Source organism: Episyrphus balteatus, chromosome 1 (assembly GCF_945859705.1).
Source record: "Episyrphus balteatus chromosome 1, idEpiBalt1.1, whole genome shotgun sequence".
In the NCBI taxonomy this organism is placed as follows: domain Eukaryota; kingdom Metazoa; phylum Arthropoda; class Insecta; order Diptera; family Syrphidae; genus Episyrphus; species Episyrphus balteatus.
Window position 1 is genome coordinate 73,862,470 of NC_079134.1, and position 16,119 is coordinate 73,878,588.

Below are 16,119 nucleotides of genomic sequence, written 5' to 3' on the forward strand. Positions count from 1 at the left end.
TATCAAAACGATATTTTTTATAGTATTTTTACAGAATTTTGAAATACAGATATATTTAAAAGAGGGTTTACTATGAATTTCTAAGAGATCAACTTAATAAAGAGGCAAGCTTCTAATGCTGATTAATCTAGGTACTTTATTAGGAGCTACGGAAAAAAGAGAGAAAAAACAAAACTACACTTATTTAAAAAAAACAATCTGAAATAAACCACGTTGCATACCTAAAACAGATTGAAAAAAAAATTAAGTTTATATTGATTTTGACGTTTTTTTGTAAAATGTATTTTGTATGTTTAAGAAAAGTTTGATTTGTGTTCCTAGAATTGATTTACTTTTTTACTTTAATAATTACATATGTTTGTATAAAATTACAACTTTACTGTCAATAATTATATTTAAAGCTAGTATTTAGTGTTTTTTTTTATCAAAGGAAATTTCTTTAAAAATACTGTATTGAAAATACAGTAGATAGATAGATAGATAGATAATATAATTTTATTTTCCATTTAAAAAAAGTTTTAACAAAAACATGATTAAGCTGGTATTCAAAATTAAGTTTGACAATAACTTGTTTGTAAGTTGTCTGTCAGGTTCAAAAAAAAAATTTACTAATTATATTGAAGCAAAGCTAAGAAAGTTTTAACTAAATTCGTTTATTATTAAACTACGATATTTAAGCGATTCTTTTAAAAATGTATACAGTTTTGGGTAGCAAAATCCGTTCAAAATGTTGAGGAATGTTGGCCGGTCTAGTATGACGTTTCCAAGATATTTTTGTCGGTATCCTCTAAAGATGGGACACACACCAATGAAGTGGAATGTATTTTCTGTGGCATCCTGATTACATAGAGTACATATGCCCACCGTGTCATTGCGAAAAGCTTTAGCATTTAAGTTCAAAAGCCCGCACCTTGCTTTAAAGATCAAGTTGATCATGTCACGACCGTTTTTATCTTCAAAATAATTCGGAACCTCAGTATATAAAAGGTTGCAGTATTCATCGTGGAACTGTGACTGTTGTGCATTTCTGGTGAAATCGTCCCAATGCTTATTAGCAAGCTTAGTCAGCAGCAATTTGTGCATTTTATTCCATTCTGAAACTGGAGTTTCGAAACTAAAATCAATTTCAGTCTCTTGGAAAAGGCCTGACCATTCCTGGGCCCAATAAAAATTTTTCTCGATGACAGCTTCAGAGAGGATACGTGGCAAGCGGTTACGTGACATTGACATTACTCTTCGAATGTACGACAGATGGAGAATGTAATCAGTGGAGAGAAAGTTACCTTCTTCCCCTAAACTAAAAAAAATAACGTCTTGGATAAGAAACAGCATGACCGTTTAAGCTGGTACTGTCATGTACAAAGAAGAAACCCTGAGAACCCAGTTCAAAAGGCGATCGCTTACGACGTTCCAAGGCAATCGCGAAGAAGAGGCTGGCCTAAGAACTCATGGAGAAGACAAATGGCCATAGACATGGAACCATACAAAACAGGGAGGCCTGCCGACGTTTCCTGAGGTCAACCCGGCTAACCCCTCATGTGGAGCCGTAGTGTGAAGCAGTAAAGTGGGAGAGCTGTGATCCCATTCGAGATCATGACTTTTGTCGATAATGGAGAAGAAGAAGATTATGTATTGTTATAGGGAAACCGACGAAGTTACGAATACCAGAGTTACGGGCGACAGAGTTACGGCCGTCAAAGTTACGCGAAACCGAAGTTACGAAAAACTAGAGTTACGAATTCTAAAGTTATGTTAAGCTATGACATGTGATTTTTGGGTTGGCAACAATTGCGAGGAACGATATGGAATTATGGAAATACAAACAAGAGATTAACATTTTTCTCATTGGTCAGAACTAAATGAGTAAAGAGAAAATGGGTGTTATTTAATCTTGTAAAATTTTGACTGGATAGGTAGATATACATATATGGTTTTGTTTTTGTGAGAAGATCGCGAAAACGTTGAAATAGAAAAAAAACATAAGTATACTTATGTAAGTTTGGGGGACATAGGTAATTGAAATTGACTTCTTATTTGTCCAACTAATATTGCACATATGTACGTATTTTTTTTTTCTATTAATTAATATAATTATTCATAGCGTATTTTCTAATGTGGGTATTATTATATTTATATTAAAATAATAACCAAACCACCCCTTTTTTTACAGACGTTATTTTGGTGTGAAGAACTGATGTGCAATGGTCTTTTATATCATTGAAGTTGCGATCATTCACTGAGCTTTGGTCTAACTGGCTGAATACAGCTTGTAGTACTGTCAAAATTTTACTGAGGAAAACAACAATAAAAGTTGGCGGCAGCTGAGCAAAAAGTTGAGAATTCTTCAACCTGCGCTACAAGCTACAGCCACACTACACTACACTTCCGCCCTCTTTTCTCCTCAGAAGAAATTATTGAATGGGGAACAATTTGCTGACGTTTGTTTTTTCATTTCTGTTTTGTTTGTAATATTGAATAGAATAATTACCCCGTTTGTATGGCGATTTGAATCTGAATTGAATCAGGATTTAGGTCTATATATACCTGAATCGAATTGAATCCGGATTTGTCGATCCTATCCGACTCGGGGAGCTGAATCGAATCGAAAATATTCATATATACCAAACGAATTGAATACTCGAGATATAATTTATGGTGGAAATTGTGTGTGATTGTCTTCTTATTTGCAAATTTTACTGTATGTGTGTATTATGATATCTAGTTTTACTTGCACTTTGTTTTTGGTTAGATTTTTCTATTTTACTGCAAATATATTTAAAAGAAAAATTGTGTTTTCGATTCTATTTCAATTCGATTCCTCGATCTGGTACTTCCATATACCTGGATCGAAATTTCGATTCAGTTTCAATTCGATCTTTAAATCGGTCATACAAACGGGGTAAATATGTGACAAAATGTGACGCCACAACCTCCTTAAACGGAGTTCAGGGAACCACTAAAAAAAAAAACCAAAGATGAAAATGTTCTATTTCAATCGTTTCTGTTTTGTAGGGGAAACTCCATTTTTTTTTAACTCGTTGTATAGTCTTTCCTTGTTTAACAAATTCATAATTATGTAAATAATTTGTCAATAACTGACAAATAAAAGCAGATACATAACATTATACAAATTCAATGCACAACTATTTAGAAAGAACAATGGTGGTGGCCGGTCAATGTTTCCCCAACTCTACAAAAAATGAATCGCGGATGTAAGAGAAGGAAGGAGCAGTCAAAAAAATAAAAATAAAAAACCATTCACATCCGACCGTAGCGTTGCCGAATTGGCACGGTCGTGTACTTTTGGTGTTTTTTTTTTAATTAAATGGTACTGTGGTTCTCTAATGGCTTGAAATGCCACACTAGAAAAATGTATATTAAGGATAAAATATTTACAACATTTAGTTAATTTGACCTTATGTCGCACCCCCTATGTATGGACTTATATTTTTAATTAACTTATTCCTTGATGCTTTTATTTACTTGTTATGTTTCTTTGAAACTTTGAGGGCTTCGCCACACCGAAAAGGTATGCTGTACCTACGGGTAAGTGTATGAAAAAAATTCCGCATCTTAACGTTGATGTACGGGTTTGGAATTTTTTTTGCAAACATACCATTATCGAATACTGTCTTGTGTGGCCATTCATTAAGTTCTTATTATAATTAAATAAATTTACTAGTTTTGCGCTTAATAATTCTCATTAGTTATGCCTTTAGTCTTCAGACTTGTTTTTACTTTTATGTTTCAGTCACGAAATGGCCCAAATTGGCACCTGTTGTTAACATTGGCACTTTAGAAAAAATATTTCCCAGTAACGCCTCCGACGCACAGTGGAACGTCTAGTACAAAATTCCGGACATTGGGTGAAAATTTTTTTTTCATTCTTGTAAATATTTTTTGTTTGTTAATCATAGAAAATTGTCCCTTCTTTCATAATCCACAAGTTATTTTTATCGAAATGTTTTGGTTTCCAAGATACAGAGTCTAAAGTGGGGACTATTCACAAGAAAAAAAATTATGTTTTTCTTTGAAATTTTCATACTCTTATATCTGTATAATTTTTTAAGATATCTTCTTGAAATAAATTTTGTTGATAAGATACTGATATCTAAAATATATATTTAAGAAAAAAATCTTAAAGTTATATTTCTAAATAATTCTAAAATACGTTTTTCTATAACCCTTTTTGAAAATTTCTCTTCAACTTTCAAGAGGCTTTTAAAATGCTTACATATGCCCGCTTTCTTAGTAGTCTAGAATGAAAGCTTAATATTTTGTGTGTAATATTTAAAAAAAATTGGATCCGACCGAATCCGACCCCGTTTTTTAGAGCACCATCTTTATAAATTTAACCCTTTAGGTAGTATTTTTTCCTATCTGTAAAGGAGAGGGTTGGTGTTATTTGGCTAGCTTAAAGTGACATGGGGTATAACCCAGTGCCAATAATTTTTGAAAATAAAAAAATTATTAGCTGCATATGGGTGGTGGGAGAATTTAGGATAAATGGTATATGAAAGGGGAAAAATAAATTGCCCACAAAAAAATTGGGGGAAAGAGGGTGGGTGGGCGAAAAAGTGGGGTGGGTGTCAAAAATCATGGTTTTTTACGATTTCTGTCAAAACTAGACGTCCCATCGAAAAAAGTCAAATGCAAAAGTTGTAGGTAGTATAAATGTCTACAACTTTTACTCATACAATTTTTTTCTATAACCTCAAAAATATTGGAAAAAATGCAAAAATACGATTTTTTTATTTTTTATTTTTATCTTTTACAAAAATGGTTTAAATTTAACAAAACTTGTTTAAAAACTACTTTGTTATGTTTTCTATCTATTAAAAATGTTTTTTGAGCAAAAAGTGAATTTTTGGATTTTTGACGAATTTAATTTGAAAAAATAGCCTATTTTTCAATCAAAAAAGTTACCGAAAAAATTTTTGATTTTTGAAAATTTTGGAATGCAATTATTTAGCTTAAAACGGGTTTTTAAAGATTGTGTGGAAAAACTATACTTTTGTTTTAGAAAATATTGAGAAAAATTGAAAAAGACAAAAAAACGATTTTTAAGATCGATTTTTCCGTAAATGACAGTAATATTGGCGAGAAATAATTTTCCATAGAAACTAAATTATACTTTTCTAATGGCCTTTGACCTTTTTAATTTGAATCTAGCATTAGAATAGCTCTAACGTGAAAAGTTTTTGAGATATTGAATTTTGAACGTCCAAAACACTATTTTTGTGATGTTTTGCATGGTCATATCTCAAAAACGTGATGTGATAGAATTTTTCTGACTTCGGATTTTTGACTAGTGAATTCGAACAGGGCAGAAAAAATCGAATGCCTTGTTAGAATTCACTAGTCAAAAAGTTTTTTTTATAGAAATCAAAGTTAATTTTTCTAATGGTTTTTTGTGCGCTGAGCTCGAATTCGAAGTCAATAAAATTCTATCACATCACGTTTTTGAGATATTTAATTTTATGTGTAGTAAAATAAGGATTTGGTAGTTTTTGTATGTTAACAGCTATTTTAAGTAAAAAAAATTAAAGAACTAAAAATTTTTTGTGATTTTTTATTGGATTCAATTCTGTGATTTTTAAGAAGCAATATAGCAAAAACCGTTTTAGGATCCGTTCATTAGATCAGAAGTTACAGTCCCATGACCACTTTTTGATAGTTTCGATCCACTGTGCAACGTCTCACCTACATAAAGGGGCCAAGGCATAGAAACCGTCGCATCCGTTGATTTGTCGACGGATTTTATTGACCTTGATAAACAACATTTTTATAAGAACCAATTCGTATATTAGTTGGACTTGATGACTGCCGTGTGTTTGTAGGTCTGTTTTCGTGAGAACTTATGTATTTTATTGAATTGTCCGTTGAATGGACTCTTAAAAACGTATAAAAAAAAAAAATTCATATCCCCACTTTAAATAAGTTGAAAATATATAGGGTTGTTTTATTTTCATAACAATGAGTTCAGTCAATGAGGAATGAAATGCAGTGGTTCCGACAAAAGATGTAACGTCTGCTAAGTTTGGATGCAGAATTGAAGAGGGGTTTATCCTGAGTATAAATCCTAGAGAAAAAAATAGTACTGTGTTACGGTAAAATTTATCGCAACAAAAACCAGCTTTCGCTGCTTACTTTCCCCGTTCTCTTTTCGTTGCGGCTGCAAAATACTAGCGAAGTTGAGGGCAACCTTGGTCCCATCAGCCATTGGTGTACCTAGCCAGTGTTTTGCAAAAGCGACAAAAACAGGTGTTCGTGTTGAAGTTCGAGTTGGACAGATGGTCCTATATATTGTCTTTTGAAAATGCCAGCGGATGAGCTGAAGAAGTAACGAGTCAGAGGACTCTTACTTACAACATAACATTAACGATAACATCAAGTTAAACATCAACATAAACATTTACATCAACACAGTAATTTTATTTTAACGTAAGGTAATAATTTTGACGTAAAGTAACATAATTGAAAATCTTTTATATATATGTAAGCCTAATGGGTCTTTAACGCTTTTAAATTTTTAGTTTAGTTCATTAAAAAGACTTATCGGAATAAGGGGTTATAGTTTGGGAAATTCGTTCCTCCTTTCTTCTCGAAAAGTTTGATTTTAGAATTTTGTTCACTCTTCGAAACACTCGCGAATATTTTATGATTAACTGGGAGAATGCTCAGCGAAAGCTTTTTCTCGATTTTAATTCTTTTTATTTTCCTCGTAGAATGTAGTTGGGTTTGGGTCTGAACTCAGCCATTTAGTTTCGGCAAGTTTTGGAAGACCTCCAATAACTTGCTGAATCCGTGTTTGTGTGTGTGAGAGTAAAGTTTCGTTGAGACTCAACAACGGTGGCTTTCCTTAAGAGAAGAAGAGAAGCTTCCAGGAAGCCGGGAATCCGTGACCGACGATCACGAAAACGATTGACTGGATGTATGTATGTGTGAGAGAATGGAATGGTCGAGGGAGGAATGTAATGATGGGGATTTAGCTTGGAAGTTTACTTTTTGGTGAGCTTACCAAGCGAACAGTCTGAAAATTTTTGAGGAGGAAAAAAACAAAAGAGGAAAAATCGAGAAAAGGATTTTGGAGAAGAAGTTGAAATCGAAGAAAGAAGTTGATTTGGAGAAAAAGAAGTTTTTCGAGGAGTGAAGAAAATTGGGGAAAACTTTTGAGGAAGATTAGGAGGCGACAAAAGATAAGTAGAGTGTAAAATAAAAAAAAAAAAAATCAATTGCGAAAAAGCAATTTGTTTTTTTTATATTTGATAGATAAATTGTTTTATTCCGAAAGTTCTTTTTTTATTCGTGTTATAATTCGAGTTTTGGAATTTTTGCTAATTTTTTTTGTCATAAAAAAAATTCCTGGCGCCCATTTTTATTGCAAGTACCCCACTGTACTTGTAATAAAATATTCTCATTAGATACCTAAATTGATTGATTCGACAATCAATAAAATTTTTCAGATTAATAAAATTCTTCCTCCACTGAACCCAGCCCAGCTGAGCAGTCGTGGTGGTAGCTTTTATTAACGAGCTACTTGATGCACTTTTTTTTCTTACATTCTCTTTTGATATCGTGTTCTTGTTTTTATCTGTCAAACTTAAGTCATTCGCGTTTAAAACATTCGTCGCATCGGTGCGTAAATAATTATAATTTTGTTTATTGGGATTTTCGTGAAATCCATCGCGGTTTTTAAGTTCGTTATAAATAATTAATTTAGTAAATATAAAGATAAAGTTTTGAAAAACAAAACAAAATATTTGATAACCAACCCCTTTTTGGCCTAAGAAAAAGTGTAACAACTGGGGAAAGTAAGATACCTAATTATATTTCGAATCTAAAAAGCCCTTGCACATTTTCTGTTCCACCAGGCGTTCTCGAGATATTGAGACTAATGCGTTTTTCAAAATGGCGGACGCCTCACAAGACCAAATAATACGCAAACTGAGATTTATACTCAGGATAAGCCCCTCTTCAATACTGCATCCAAACTGAGCAGACAGACAACTGTCGGATTTTTTCCCATTGACTGAACTAAATGAAAGTTTAAGAAAAGAAAAAGTCAACAAGTCAAAAATTTGTTACGTTATCTCTTTCATAACAATAATATTGTTAGACAGTGACATCTTAAATGAAAAAAAAAATGCATTCTTATTTCCCCACCTAAATAAGTAAAATAAAAAACGCATTTTTATTTCCATTATATAACTCTGTTTCTGTTGTTAGATTGGGACAAACCTTAGCCAACGATAGATGACATCTTTCTCACACACACTCCCCACCTCCACCTCAACTAGTCGAAAATAATGTGTCATTTAAATACGGTTGTAGTGTTATGTAAAGTATAACACAAGGTGGAGAGGGAGAAGTAGTCGAGTAGTCCAACAGATAGGTTCATGCTGTGATTGTGTTGCTCCCACTTCCACCTCCCACCAGAATAGAACACTTTATATGGAACATTTTGTTGCTTAAATTTGTTTTATTTTTTATAGTTGGCCTCTGACCTCCATCGAAAAAGGTGGTTGTGTTACTTCCTTTTTATACTTTTTTTTCCTATAGGTATCTACCTGTCATCCTTATTGCAATTGTCAGGTTGGTATTAATTGATGATAAATACTGAAATTCGTTGTCTTTTTAAAATCAATTATTAAATTTTAATATTCATCAACTATAGTTGACAATAGCAATTGGGGTGACAATCTTCTAACGAACCAAAAAAAAAACATAAAATTCTGATAGTTGGGTAGGTGCATAAATATGACACAAAAGACCTGCCCATATGGCAAATATATAGGTATATTAGAATTCTTTTTATTAGGTGGGGTTTTTGTTTGATTTTTAACTTATCATGTGTTAAATAAATAAACAAGGAATGGGGTTGTTTTTTTGCATAAAAAGATTAAACCACACCCATTTTCGTTAAAATCTATTAAAATAACCAATGAGAATCGATATTCTCTTATTTATGTTTCCATAATTCCATATCGTTCCTCGCAATTGTTGCCAACCCAAAAATCACATGTCATAGCTTAACATAACTTTAGAATTCGTAATTCTAGTTTTTCGTAACTTCGGTTTCGCGGAACTTTGGCGGCCGTAACTCTGTCGCCCGTAACTCTGTTATTCGTAACTCCGTTACCATTTCACGGATTCCGGGGGCTAGCAAAGTAATGCCGCAGATTAGACAAAATCTGAGAGTTTCGAGTTGGATGTTGAGTTGGAGTTGGGGATTGTTACCTCAGACCGAACAAATTTTTTTTTTTTAGGAATCACAAAACTTTTTTATCAACTATATGTAACTGCAGTCGATTCTTAATTCCGCTAAAGCAAATGGTCATTAGAACTGTGTCGAAGTGAAAAACTTGCCAATTTCTTTTTTAAGTATTTTTTAGGAGAAATTCCTAGTAAAAACTTTAAAATAGCTCTGTTTAAAAATGTACTGAATATAAATTGGTCGAATATTCGGCGGCAATGTAAATTGTTTGATATAAATTGCGAGCGTAAGCGAGGAAGAAAATTTTTTTGAAGAAATAAGTTTGAACCATTCTTAGGCTTTATACAAAAAATTAGTACGTTCAATTTTATATATAAAAACATTGAAAAATGAAATTTTTCTCGCACTGAAATTTTGTAGCAAAAAATTGATATATTCTATTATATCAATCAAGTTCTAAATTGCATCGGGAATATTTAAAAATAAAAATTTTAAATAATCCAAGTTGTTTGGCATGAACTAAGTACTTCACTTTTAAATTAAACTTTAAACTTAAATTGTTTAATTTTCTAATTTTAAACAATTTGATAAAAGAATGTTTTACACTCTCTGGAGTGTAGGATATCTACGTTTATTTTCGTTTATATACTGGATTTAAGCTTAACATAGAACAAAAGTGGGTAACAAGCAACTGAAGATATTTCGGACAGTAGAAAAGATGTCGGAAAGATTTAAATAAATTTAACGGTAATATTTCAAAAACGAGATTTGATCGAATATTCCTGTCTTCGGATTCGAGTTCAGCAACCCTTTGAAGAGTATAGTTTAGTCTCGGCGCCAAAAACCTTGTATAAAAACTTGTGTTATTTAAAGGATTCTTAAAAGAACATTTTAAGAACATGGTGGTTTAGGAAATGATCAAAGAGATAATGAGGTAATGGTAAACCCCATAACTCCCCCCCCCCCCCTAATACAGCTATGCTCTTAGGCAGCATATTGTCCATTCCGAAATCCAGTGACCGTTTGTTTAATGTCCCTTAAATTGGTGATTAAAGGAAAGTTGTGGATTATTGTCACTGCATATGCTCCTCAAATTGGATGTGAGCTGGTGGAAAAAGATGCATTTTGGCACAACCTTCTTAAGGACATCCCAAAGAAAGAGTTTTTGTTGTAAATGGACATTTCGGGGAAAACAAACGAAGACTATGAAGATTGCCATGGAGGCCTCGGATACGGCATCAGGAACTCTTCTGGTGAAGACACAGGGGCGTACACACCATTGGGGCAAGCGAGGCCGTGCCCCGCAGCCCCCGTCACGCCCCAGGGCCCCGAATGGAGACAATGCAGAGAAGGCAACTTTTATACAAGATACTTGGCACAAGATTTCCATTCTGTGTAAGTTCCATTCAACTCTAGCCTGCTACATGGTAAGAAACAGGGTTTTCTTTTCCTGGAGAAAAAGAGAGGCTGTGTTTTGGAAGCATTCAATTTGATTTTCCAATCATTGCAATAAGCTTGAATTTCGTTCAGAGCAGATTGCAAATTAGTTTCAATTACAGAACCAATCTTTTGAATAAATGCAAATATCAAAGATTGCGGTCTTACAGTTTTGAGGTTTAGGAAAACCGTGTGTATAAAAAATATACAATAAAGGTCCAAGCCAGATACTCCCAGATAGCCATTTTAATTTTTAAAAAATCAACTTTTTGAATTTTTTTTTTATGCCATTCGTTTGTGATAGCAATAAAAAGTTTTGTGACTCGCTAGGTTTTTAGTTATTAACAAAATAAAAAAAAAGTACCAGTTAGCCATTTTTTTTTCAAAACTGAAATAGTATGGACTTTTTTATACTCATTCGATCAGAAATCGTTTGTGACTCCCGAACATATCAATAAAATCGTTTGTGACAACTTAGTTTTCGAGAAAAATAAGAAAAACTAATTAAATTTCACCACACTTTCATTTTGTTTATCAATATGGGCGAAGCTATGCATAATTTCATGATGCTGAGGTGAGTTTTTATACTTTGAGGTGAGCAACATGCTGCAAATGTATACAAGTATAGAAGATTGTTTGTAAGCATAGACTACTGTTGTTTCTACTTCAATGAAGGAAAATGGAGTTTGAATTTTTAATTTATAAATCAAAATAAGTCAGCGACCACCATTTTCATCTAAACTCTTATGGGTAAACCTTATCTAATGTTTAAGTTCATTCTATTGAAAATTGTTAACATATTTCGAATTTACTAACAAAATCGTTTGCGGTTTAACAAATTGTTTGTGATAGCCTATTTTCCAAAATCTTGTAGTGGCTGGTCTAAATTTTTACTCATTCCATTTGAAATTGTTTAAACTATTAGAATTTACTAAAGAAATCGTTTGTGACAACCTAGTTTGTTTGTGATAGCCTATTTTCCAAAATATTTCTGTGGCTAGTCTAAATTTTTAGTCATTCCATTTGAAATTGTTTAAACTAATACAATTTACTAAAGAAATCGTTTGTGACAACCTAGTTTGTTTGTGATAGCCTATTTTCCAAAATCTTTCTGTGACTGGTCTAAATGTTTACTCATTTCATTTGAATTTGTTTAAACTATTAGAATTTACCACAGAAATCGTTTGTGATAACCTAGTTTGTTTGTGATAGCTTATTTTCCAAAACTGCATAGATAATGGCTGGTTCCATTGAAAATTGTTGATTAATTTTACAGTTTAATTTCTATGACAGATTTGTATACAAGAAGGAGGACAATAACTTAGCTGAACTATTTTATTTTACTGTATTTTTGCATTTTTTATTATTATTTTTATTTTGATAAGAAAATTTCCTTGTTGGTGTTTGTATCAACATTCATTACCTATCTCGCTCTCTCCCATTTAGTTTCTTCATCTCTAAAAATCAACCCTCTCTTTTCTAATACCTATATCAAAGAAGTTGTTAAACATGTTGCTTAAAGTGTAGCCATGATCAAAATCTGGAGAAATGTAAAGCGAAATTTATTTGTAAAAATTATAGTGAAGAAGAGACTATTCTTATCAAAATAAAAATAATAATAAAAAACGCAAAAATACAATAAAATAAAATAATTCAGCTAAGTTATTGTCCTACTTCTTGTATACAAATCTGTCATAGAAATTTAACTGTAAAATTAATCAACAATTTTCAATGCAACCAGCCATTATCTATGTAGGTTTGGAAAATAGGCTATCACAAACAAACTAGGTTATCACAAACGATTTCTTTGGTAAATTCTAATAGTTTAAACAATTTCAAATGAAATGAGTAAAAATTTAGACCAGCAACAGAAAGATTTTGGAAAATAGGCTATCACAAACAAACTAGGTTGTCACAAACGATTTCTTTAGTAAATTGTATTAGTTTAAACAATTTCAAATGGAATGAGTAAAAATTTAGACCAGCCACAGAAAGATTTTGGAAAATAGGCTATCACAAACAAACTAGGTTGTCACAAACGATTTTTTTAGTAAATTGTATTAGTTTTAACAATTTCAAATGGAATGAGTAAACATTTAGGCCAGCCACAGAAAGATTTTGGAAAATAGGCTATCACAAACAAACTAGGTTGTCACAAACGATTTCTTTAGTAAATTCTAATAGTTTAAACAATTTCAAATGGAATGAGTAAAAATTTAGACCAGCCACTACAAGATTTTGGAAAATAGGCTATCACAAACAATTTGTTAAACCGCAAACGATTTTGTTAGTAAATTCGAAATATGTTAACAATTTTCAATAGAATGAATTTAAACATTAGATAAGGTTTACCCATAAGAGTTTAGATGAAAATGGTAGTCGCTGACTTATTTTGATTTATAAATTAAAACTTCAAACTCTTCAAACTTCATTGAAGTAGAAACAACAGTAGTTTATGCTTACAAACAATCTTTTATACTTGTATACATTTGCAACATGTTGCTCACCTCAGAGTATAAAAACTCACCTCAGCATCATGAATCCTATGCATAGCTCCCCCCATATTGATAAGGGCAATTCCATGGTAACTCACGTTACATTCACAAAAATTTCCGATACATAAATAATTTTTTTTTTGTTAATTTTAATATCAATTGATACGAATTTACTATCCATGAACGGAGCATAACCATTTCTTTCATAATTAACAAACAAATTTTTCTTTAATTTTAGTATTTGCTTGGGATAAATAAAAGTATGATGGTAACTCACGATACAAAAATCGGACACGAGATTTAAGAGTCCCACAGTATGAAGTTTTTCTGCGAAATTAAGAATCTTAATTTGTTTTAAATGAAGATTCCATACATAAAAAATTACAAACTTTTAATATTAGTGACAAAACCAAACATTTATTCGATATTTCGAGGAAAAATTTTAAAATGTTTAGGTAACTCACGCTACATTATTTTGGTAACTCATGTTACCTGCGATTTGTGGTTCCAAAAGTAAAGAAAAGATGCATTTTCACTCAAGTTTTTTTTAAATCGAATATTGTGTAACGAAGCTTGCTTAAATGTTAATTTATTTTAGCAATCACGAGGGCATATTGTCATGGTCACTATTAGATTCATCCAATTTTCTGGGGGCTTGTTTTTCCGTCATTTTCATGTGAAATTCTTCTGTAATTGGCAGCTTATGCTTTAAAAATGCTTTAAGATTATTTATTCTCCTTGAATTTAATTTCTATCCATAAGAGAATACAACAAAGAATCTTTTCTTGCAACTTGCATAAAGTGTTACCGTTTGTAAATAGTAATTTGCTATTACAAAAAGTAAAAAAAACTGCATAATTTGTTCAAAATTCGTGTCCACTTTTTCATGGAATTACCCATAAACAAAATGAAATGTAAGTTTTAAAATAAAAAAATGGTATGATACCAAGTTTTTTTTAAATTATTTCTTGGTAAAAATAAAAACCATTAAAATATTAGTATTAAAATAGTTATAGGTAAGGCCGAAAGGCATTAGAATTAAGAAAAATGAAGTATAACTTAGAGTGACCGTATAGGGCCAGTAAGTTTGTTGTAAGTAATTGATGCTAGTTTTTATGAATTTTTGTCTAGCTTTAAGATAGTTTTAAGTTGATGAATAATAAATTTTTTTTTTTTTTTTTTTGTCCGTGGGTAGCTGTTGAAATCTTCAAAAGATTCTATGAGGCCCGGAAAACGCGTGCTCATAGATATGTGCGACTCTTAACCACTAAAACCACCTCCTACTCCCGATTGCAACTAAGTTCAGATGGAACTTATCTAGCAATTTATCTTTCTCGAAGTTAAGTTACGTGTTGTAGGTAACAACTTTCCGATGAAAGTTCCTACTGATGATATTTAAAAATAAATAAATAACATTTGTTTTAAATTAAATCATTTAAGTAATGGTTTAAATTTTGTTATCAAAAAAATACTTTAAAGGAAGCTAAACAAATAAAATCTCTAAAACATTTAAATTTATATTAATCAATGCCGATATTTTGAAATAAGGGAATTAAATTGAAAAATTTCACTGTACCAAATCGGAAGGTTTAGTCCTTCGCAAACGTCGTACTAAGTTTGTCTCGTCGAGAATTTCTAGTATTGTTCTATTAGTATGTTCGACTAACCGTTTTCGATGTTTTTGGGCAAACGTTTTTATTTCTTCGCGAACCGTGGGGATTCCAAGATCCCTGTGAAGATCTTCGTTTCTTATATACCACGGCGCATTTACAAATGATCTTAATAATTTATTTTCAAAGGTTTGTAATCTATTTAAATTTGTATAGCGGGTACAACCCCAGAGTTGAATACCATATGTCCAGACAGGCTTAAATACTTGCTTGTAAACTAATAATTTGTTTTCAATACTAAGTCTAGAATGTTGTCCGAGCAACCAGTACATTTCTCTTAACTTAATATTTAACTGATCACATTTAGTTTTAACATGCGGTTTCCATTTTAATTTCGCGTCGAGAGTCATCCCGAGATATTTTGCCTCATTTGCAAATGGGACTTGAGTAGTATTAATAAAAAGAGGTAGTCTATTTATTTTCTTATATGTAAAGTCCACGTGGACTGACTTAAATTCGTTGAGTGCTATTCGCCACGTTTGTGTCCATTCATTGACATTGTTAAGAGCATTTTGCAATTTACTTGTCGATTCGTTAATTGTTTTGCCTACTGCAAGTATTGCGGTGTCGTCAGCAAAAGTAGCTACAATTGTGTTTTCTGTTTGAGGTATATCGCGTGTGAATAGAAGGTACAGAATGGGACCTAAAACACTACCTTGTGGTAGCCCAGCCACTATTTCCCTAAAGTCTGAGTAATCATTTCCGTGCCTAACGCGAAAAATTCTGTTCTCTAGATATTCTCTAAGAATGATAAAGAGTCCTTCAGGTAGGACTTGTCTTAACTTGAATTTGAGACCCTCGTGCCATACTTTATCAAAAGCTTGAGACACACCTAAAAAGACCGCTGAACAAATTTTCTTTTCTTCGAAAGCTTTCTCAATGACATCGGTGATTCTATGTACTTGATCAATCGTCGAGTGCTTGCTTCTAAAACCGAACTGGTGTTCAGGTATAAGACCTTTTTCTTCTATTATTGGCTGGAGGCGCTGCAAAAATATTCTCTCAAAAACCTTTGATACTACAGGAAGCAGTGAAATGGGTCTGTATGATTTCTTTTCATGTGATGGTTTACCAGGTTTCAAGACCATTATTACTTCTGCGACTTTCCATTGGTTTGGAATATATTCTAACCTAAGAGTGGCATTCATTATGTATAGATGTATAGGAGGTTTATTAAACCTTTCCGTGGGAGCATTTTAAGAATTTCCGCAGTAATTAAGTCGTATCCTGGACCTTTTTTTGACTTTAGCTTCTTAATTTCTTTGTTTAATTCGGCAAGCGTAACATTTCTTGTGATGAA